Source organism: Haliotis asinina, chromosome 15, assembly GCF_037392515.1.
Source record: "Haliotis asinina isolate JCU_RB_2024 chromosome 15, JCU_Hal_asi_v2, whole genome shotgun sequence".
Classification (NCBI taxonomy): domain Eukaryota; kingdom Metazoa; phylum Mollusca; class Gastropoda; order Lepetellida; family Haliotidae; genus Haliotis; species Haliotis asinina.
Window position 1 is genome coordinate 48062676 of NC_090294.1, and position 9172 is coordinate 48071847.

Genomic DNA, 9172 nt, shown 5'->3' on the forward strand with positions numbered 1-9172 from the left:
GCATCAATGCAGGCTCTAACACGACGTCGAACAGATGACGTCAGCCATCTGCATGATCACGTGAGGAGATAACTGTTCCATTCCTAAAATTTTGAATGAGGGTTTCACTGCTCATTGGGGCTATCTGTCTGGCAAGAATTTGTCTCCCAAGATGGTCCCACAAATGCTCAATGGCTGGAAGAACCGGAGAGCATGATGGCCATTGCAGGACAACAACGTTGTTGGCGCACACACGCACACGCACACGCACACGCACACGCACACACACACCATAACGCTGTCTTCGCCAAACGGATCATCCTCCTGCCGTCCGCTCTCTTCTGCATCGATGCACTCGTCGCCTGCCGTCAGGTCTGTCCAGGAGGTACCTGCTCTCAAATGTAAATAAGACTTGTCTGCGCTGCCAACCTTGAAAGATACGTGCCCATCTCACACGTCGACGTCGATGTTAACGCCTCAGTGCTACACCACTGCAGGGTCTGTAGGCCCGGACGCCATGCTGACAAAGTCTTCTGGACTCCGTCCTCCGGCTGATACGATGACTCAGCGCAGTCGGCTGCGCAAATGTAGGGTACGCAAGTACCGGTCTTCAGCTGGAATCGTGACCCGAGGTCTGCTGTTCCTCGGCCTTCCTTCTGCCCTGCCTGTCTGCACCTGGTCATCAGCTCCTTATTGAAAGTACAGGGTGCAAGCGAACATCCTCGTGACGGTTGCCTTTTCTCTCTCTCTTCTGTCGATAATCGCGGCATGGTCGCAAATGTAATCTTAAAGTGTAGACGTCGGCAACATTTCGTGTGCTTTTATACTGAAAATTTTATCTCGTGCATTATGTGTCCACTATTGTAAATAAGATCTCTTTTCTGGCTTCTTGGTTTGCACATGCATCGAGTCAACTTTATTACGTCCGATTGAATTAATTTTAGTGAACTGAGGAATTGGTGTGTTTAGGAATAACACAATGATTTGATTGGCCCGTCAAAATTGCCTGTTGCTCATCGCTGAATTCAAAAGTCCACTCATGTCAGTCTTGTTGCTGTTGAGAAGGGAATTGCCGTTAAAAACTGTTTGAGTCATTGTCCCTGTTTTCAGACCATGTGTTCAGTCAAAGCACCATGCTGTCAAATGGAATCAGTTCGTAGCGAACACGCTTACTGACCACTGACGCTCAGTCTCTGAGTATACAGTATATGATTTGATACTACCAAATAAAACTATTTAAATTGGAAATGGGCTAAGGTGACATGTAATGTTCAGATGCTGTAAATATTAACTGGGTATAAAACTGTTAAAGTTTTACCATATTTTACATGGGTATATGTTATTGAAACCTGGGGATATTACAGACTAACTCACCACGTTCTTTGATCTTAAACCTACCAGGAGCACAGGCCCTCGTGTCATTGCGAGGATTAAATTAAGGATTTTTTTAAAACAAATATACATTTTGAGATGAAGCCCGACTTGAAACGCTTCACAGTACAATATATCCAGATATATTGTACTATCTAAAAACGTTAGGACTGCAAAACACGACGTCAGTGTACGTCTTATATTTTGTCTAATAAGCCTAACTAGTTCCTTGTGACATTTGTATGTATTTTGAAAGTTAATATACAAACTCACACGATCTGCTTATACTTATGGTGAATTTCTGACATTAATTTATTATCTATACATTGTATAGATTGCCAGATTCTGCTGAATGCTTCAATAAATCAATTAAAACATATTGAAAACATTAAATTTAAGACAGACTATAATAAATTTATAGCAACAATGTCAGGCTATTACCTCGTTCAGGAATGTATTCATCGGTGTCCACATAAAGGAACGATATTGCATTCATCTGCAGCTGGTAAATAACCCTGTTCTATGTCTTACGCGAAAAAGTGACACATCGTTTGAGAATTTTCACACTGGAGTATACATAATCTCATTGGTCACCCAGGACAGCACACCTGGCAACTAACTGTATGATGTCCGCAATTAGCTAGCCAATAACGAGCAATTAATCAATCAAGGTAGTGGTGGTTAATTCTTTGTAGGAAGAATGCTGTTTCTACACTCGTACGTTACGACATGATGTAGTCAGTATAGATTAGTAAATCTACACTCATAAACACTGTCTTTTTTGACAAATCCGCCATGGAAGTAATTACTCAATCAGTGAGTTATCGGTTAATCCTTTGATCGATGTTTGCTTTTATAACTCACCTGTTAAACCCTCGTGCATCACTTACATGCACATATTACATCATGCAATACATTTGCCACTGCAGAACGTAATTTACAATGTTGAGTATTTACTCCAGACAGGAGAAATGCCAAATGGGAACCTATGTCGAGTAATTTTAGTGGTATTACCACTAATTATACCCGTTATAAATTCATTAACTGACCATCAAGTGAATGATGACAACTAACACGTGTAGGTTTATACCATCAAACGCGGGTTACAGCAAGGATGATGTAATCTCTGTGTCGCATGCAGCCTGAAAACACTTATGGGTCGAAACTGTTTTGAGGATACCAACGGAACTTCGTTGTTACAATACGGACATAGGATAACATTGGATTAGTCACTATATACCATCCAGGCATCAGAAAAAAGACTACACTGCTGGTATTTTTTGTTACAATCAGACAAGGAATACCATGGATATTTTTAAATAACGGCATGTAATGGGCATCCGGCATCCTCACTTTTTAGTGTGAAGACATTCTGCTAATATGGACACTAGCGTCACGGTAGAGGGAGTGGGTGCTGACCATTTTGCAGCTTGGTTTCGTAATTAGACCGTTGGTGAGAAACATTATTCGCTCCGCATCAGTGCCCCTTTAAGCCTCGCAATGACAAGAGGGCCTGTGGCCAAGTGTCACATTGATAACGAGCATCGGACCTAATCCAGTACCAGTATCTCTGAAGCTAACAGAACAAAGGTGCTGTAGGCTTATCTGTTTTGTATGTTTATATCACAATGGTCAAATCCCGTGCCATATCTTCATGGTATACTCACGACTTGCCATCGATGCTTTGGTCCAATTAAATGCCACAATCTCAAGTTCGCAAAACAACAAGTTTTATCTGTAAACGCTATAATCTGCGATAACTAGAATACATATATAATACGGATGCCAGTCCCAAATCAGGAGGTTGCTGTCTAGTGAAATCACTCATGATCAGGTAGGTAACAAAACTTCCTTCACGTTTGATATATCTTTACCATTGCGATTCTAACTTTAATCTGCTGGACGACTCTTTAGAATTTGTTACCCTTGGCATTCCTTCAGGTTGACGTGGAACGAGGCACCATTTAGAATGTGTTTCATTTATTGTGTGTCACTGATGAAGATTGTTTGATAATGACGGAAGCTACACTGTTTTGTGATCATTAAAGGGTATCTTAACTACTAATGTATTGTATTCGTTATGAACACTATGCTGGTTTGGAGTGTTACAGAATGTAGATTGTATGGTCGCCCACTGGGTAGATGTGTAAAGTAGTGAGCAATTGCATTACGTTGTATGTTTTTGAACGTGAGTCGTGATTAATAAAGTATCAGTAATGAATCTACGTGATTGGTTTATGTTCTTTGATAGCGGACTGAATGGTGAACATGCTGTAATAATCAATTGTAAACCATATTATTGCCTGATCATGTTCCATGTAGTTCAGTGGCTGTGTGTAGTAACCTTCTCGTTTATTTATTCAGGTGTTGTGTGTAGTTTGGTGTGGTCATACCTCTTGGTTGAATTCTCACAACTGATCACTGAAAACAATCAGTGTCATTTTAAAGCTTTTTCCTATCCAGGTTGTTATTTCGATATGTATAACATGATCCAACTTGCTACTTGATCACTAATATATCAGGAATATAAACTTCCTGGAGTTTTCAAGAAATATTCAGTCATCACTTTTCAGTTAGTGAAGTACATTTTCTATGAATTAAACAAGTTTTCAAGCCCTGACAACATGAAGGTATGGTCCATATCGTCTAGCTTTTCAGTAACCATAACAACAGTTCCAAAATCGATTGTGTTCGATTATGAGAAATTACAATCGATTGCTTGGTCGTTTGCATGGTCACTGCGACCACTCTTCGATCATTTCAAATCGGAACACCACTAACAAACATGGAACAGAACACAACACCCAACTTGTTTACATCTGGTACAGCCAATTTGTAATGCAACAGGAAGTGAGTCGAAGAATGCCGGAAATTGTTCAAAGAAAGCAGTCTAAGTAAACTTAGTCCCAGAAGAGGAGTGTAACGAATAAGACTGTGACTAAGTTTACTTAGACTTTGGAGGAAAGCTAAAGGGTACCAGCACATAACCTTTGGCTGTCTTTCAGATTGTCACGGCACTTTCCTTGATATAACGTACAGTTGTATCATCTCAATCAACCACTGTGGAAGTCTATGCCCTGACATGATCAGATATGTTTTACAAGTTTTATAGCAAATTACCCACGTAGTATCATAAGTGCTGCTAGAAGTGACTGTCTTATAAACTTAATACGATTGGAGAGACCAGAGTAGCCTTATAACGATCTGAAAATGGCAGAGGAACTAAAACCGTGGAAGTTAGAATGGAAGAGGGACTTGGTACAAGTTGTCAGCTGAATCATAATATTGCTGTTTTGTTTTTGTTCACCAGTCCAGTCCCGAGTCAACTCGGGCGCCTGCCTCGTGTTTGTGCCCAGTGCAGGCCTTGATATGCTGAAGTTGGACATTTGTGTCTCTCTGTGCTTGGATGGACCTTACAACGTCCCCTTCTTGGGATTTATGTTTATAATTTTCAAATTCTCAGTATGTATTTAGTGAGTAAGTGATTTTTGCTTCACCCCTCTTCTAGCAAGCTCCAGCAATATCACGATGGGGGACACCAGAAATGAACCTCCAACATTGTATCCATCTTGGGGTTCGAACCCGAGCTTTCTGCGTGACAAGCCGGAAATTAGAAAATGGTATTTTGTTTGAGGATTTGTAAATTTATAGGAGCACCTGACGTCGGTAGTGACATACACTGTCGTTTGTCAATTATGATCATTACCTTCAGAATCGCCGTGATCCTTTGCCCTGTTTTGTAGGTTTCCTGCTTAACTGAAATAAGTTCATCACCCATGTCATCGTGTCGAAAGGAACACGACCGCACATTCATCAGAGAGTGGAATTCTCATCCACGTGACCACAAATCAACCTGTTGGGGGCGAATCGGATTCGTTCATAGTGTTTTATTCATTAACAGTCTTGGAATCAGGTCGGAATCAATACACTTGTAATTTATTTCATCAGTCAGAAAAATCACCGGCGCCATATCGTCTGCCACTCAACAATCAGTTTGAACTCGAGTGTTTCAGTCTGGACCAAGAAATGTAAGTTTTTAATAATAAGATTTATTCATTTGCAAACAGTTGATTTTGGTGTTTGTAACCCATATATGGAACGCAGTAGTGCAGCAGTAAGGCGTCTGCTTATCACGCTGAATGCCCGGGTTTGATTCCCGGTGGCTGCACCTATGTTCGGGGGCCCGAGGGCACGTTTGCATTGTATCCTTGGACGAAATATTTAGATCCACATAGTCTCAGTTCACCCAGCTGTACAATGGGTACCCGTGAGGATTACTGACAATGTGAGTGTTTAGTTCATTGCGACTGACAGACAGCATGGCTGTGTGATCCACAGGGAATTCTAAAAGTAATCAGAAAGTACGATATTGTCCTATGACAGGAAACGGTAACGTACACAGCGCCGTGAGCAGGCGATGTGCCTGGATATAAGTACTATTACTGTTACTCTTACGTATGTATATGGAAATAGATATTCATAATTGAGCTTACATTTTAAGAGTCCATTTGATGTTTTTAACGGTAGATGTCCTGTGTTGTTGAGCCTCTTAGTCCATCATATTTTCATCGGTCTTGATTTGGTTTCTTCAAGTTTTGAATCAAGTGGGATGGTAACAGTCTTTCAAATTATATAGCCGGGGCCAAATACTCATCCTCGTTCATGTCTGTTGATCTTTCTAAATAACTTTGGGTTTTGGTTGAGGAGTCCAGTTCAGAGATCCAGTCTGCATCAAAATGCCTCCAGAGATGTGTATTCATTGGCAACCAAGGACTGGCGTAGCAGACTGTTTACTGATAACTGCAACTCCACCCAAACACAACATCCACACAACCTAAACATCTTTGGGGCTTACTTATGCATCTCGTCCACAAATAGATACTGAGCACATTTGTGATTAATTACGCTTGGATGCATCAAAAGTTAAATGCTTGAGGTTAGGATCCAAATGCTTAACATTTCTTACAGCCATTTCTTATTATGTGATTCTTTGAAAGTACAAACTGAAAACAACACAAAATGATTATGTCTTATAAATCATCAGTCATTCCTGCAATGATTCATAATTATTATATGTGATTTGTAGATGTACTGGTGAAAAAAGGCAGTTTTTATGTTCATTTTAATACTATAATCTAAAATCACTATATCTATTCACAGTAATGCAAAACTTTAAATACGCCTTTTAACGAAACCTTGTGTACAATGAAATCGATGTATTGTCCGATATGGTACTCAGAGGATACGTGTGACGATATTTTTGTTGTTCATAAAAAGTAGCTCCGGTCCAAAATCGTGTCCTGTGAAGATAAAGTTTATACTTTATAAACGTGCGTTTTTAAAGTTTAGATTTGAACTGATCACATGAACTGCAGATGGAGCTGTCATGTAAACGGAAGTTTTTGAGAACTTCAAAATGATAATTTATATGGGTAGTAAATAAACGAGGAAATGTATGTGTGGGGGCAACTACCGGGATGTAAATCAGTACGGGTAGAATTGAGAATTTATTTTGTCTTTTCATAGTGGGCACGGACAACACGAAACACGACTTCCTGTAAAATACGTAACAGCTATCCCCAGGACACTTCAGTTTTTCACAACAGCGTTCCTGGTTTGGACCGCTTAGCCTTACCACTTCCGCATTCTGCAAACACATTTTGATAAATCGAACTAAGTTTGGTTTTACGCCGCTTTTAGCATTATCCCAGCTATATCACGCGGGGAACACACATGTGGGGATTCGAACCCGTTTTGCGCCATGATAAGCGAACGCTTTAACCACAAGGCTACCCCATCTGTCCGATAAATCGAACTGAAACGCTCTCCGCACCCGTAAGAACATCATCAGAGCTGAATGTACGATTTCCACTATATCTTGAACATGCGCGTAGCCATATTAAACTGTCATATGTTCGCGCCGTTATAAACACATGCACAGGCTTGTCAATTGTTCATCATTAAAACACGAGAACGTATGGTAAGTCTAAGAACAGCATCGGACATAGTTTCTCTCACTGGTGCATTAATGCAAAAATATTCTTCACTTGTCTGCAAAAAAAAAAACAAAAAAAACTTTATGAAAGCTTGAACTATTGAACCCTGATCAAACAACCTTTGAGCAAGCACTATATGACGTTGTTTGAAATCTTTATGTAATGAACGTGTTCGAGACTACCTCAGTAGTATGTCTAAGCCAAAGACTAGATCTGCTGGAAATCGTAAGGCGTAGATCTATGCTCATGCAGCAGACCACTGGGTTTTCACTTCAAGGCTCGCTTTATTCACAGACCGCAGTTAGAATATTGCTGAGTTCTGCGTTAAACAACAAACAGACAATCGAACTGGATGCGTTGGAATATTGTTCCATGTAAAGGGAAAGCTGACTATCCGAAAATTGAAATCTGCCATTTTACACTTTAATGAATGTGTAAAGAGTGTACAAAAAAGAACTGTTTAGGTCTGTCTATCTTTATAAATGTGTTTCAATTCTGAATAAGATTCGCTTTATTATGTACATTTAGGGCCCAAAATACATGAAATCATCTATTTACTGACATCCCCAGCTCCACACCACAACATCACAACACAACATCCACACAACCTAAACATCTTTGGGGCTCACTTATGCATCTCGTCCACAAACAGATACTGAGCACATTTGTGATTAACGACACTTGGAAGCATCTAAATTCGGGGCAGGCCAAATGCTTATGCTTGAGGTTAGGATCCAAATGTTTAACATTTCTTACAGTGATTTCTTATTATGTGATTCTGAAAACAACACAAAATGATTATGTCTTATAAATCATCAGTCATTCCTGCAATAATTAATAAATATTGTATCTGATTTGTAGGTATATTGGCATTGGTTATAAAAATCAAACAAAACAAGCAGAAATATTCTTTCAATTGTAAATATCTTCATAATAAGATATAGATATTATGCTCTCAAGTTACAGTACCCACATTCTCTTGATATAATGATTCAGTTAAATATCACACTGATGATAACATCATTTGGTAAATTCCTTTTATTCAACACAGTTTTCATTACTGTGAAACTGTAACATTGATATTCATATTTTATGAATACCTTATTCATTAAAGTGAAAGAGCGATAGTGTCTGACAGTCAAACATGCACTCACATGAAAGTGTTTTTGTTTCAATATGCTACATCAATTGTCGCCACAACAATACACATACTAATAAACGCATACGTCTGACTAGACAATGATCGTCCAGGATGTCAAACCTGTGATCACTGTACCACACAGTAAATACATTTATAAGCTTCCCGACAGAACGTTTTCAATAATGATCAATCGACGACCATATGCAGGTTAGATCCAACAATTCTCTCCTAGGAGGTTCTTATGTTCTATGGTAAGTAGGTTCTTAACTTCGTGTCGAAATGAAACGCTGAAAGATGTTAAAAAAACGTTTTGGGAGTGAGTGAGTTTAGTTTTACGCGGCACTCAGCAATATTCCAGCTATATGGCGACGGTCTGTGAATAATCGAGTCTGGACCAGACAATCCAGTGACCAACAACATGAACATCCTTCTGCGCAATTGGGAACCGATGACATGTGTCAACCAAGTCAGCGAGTCTGACCACCCGATCCCGTTAGTCGCCTCTTACGACAAGCATAGTCGCCTTTTATGGCAAGCATGGGTTGCTGAAGGCATTCTACCCCGGGACCTTCACGGGTAAACCGTTTTGGACATACGTGTTTTATGAACATGTTCATCGTATAGAAACCTGTTCGTTATCTGTCTCTTCCGTCTGTCACAACACGTGTCCAAGGTTAAACCCTGA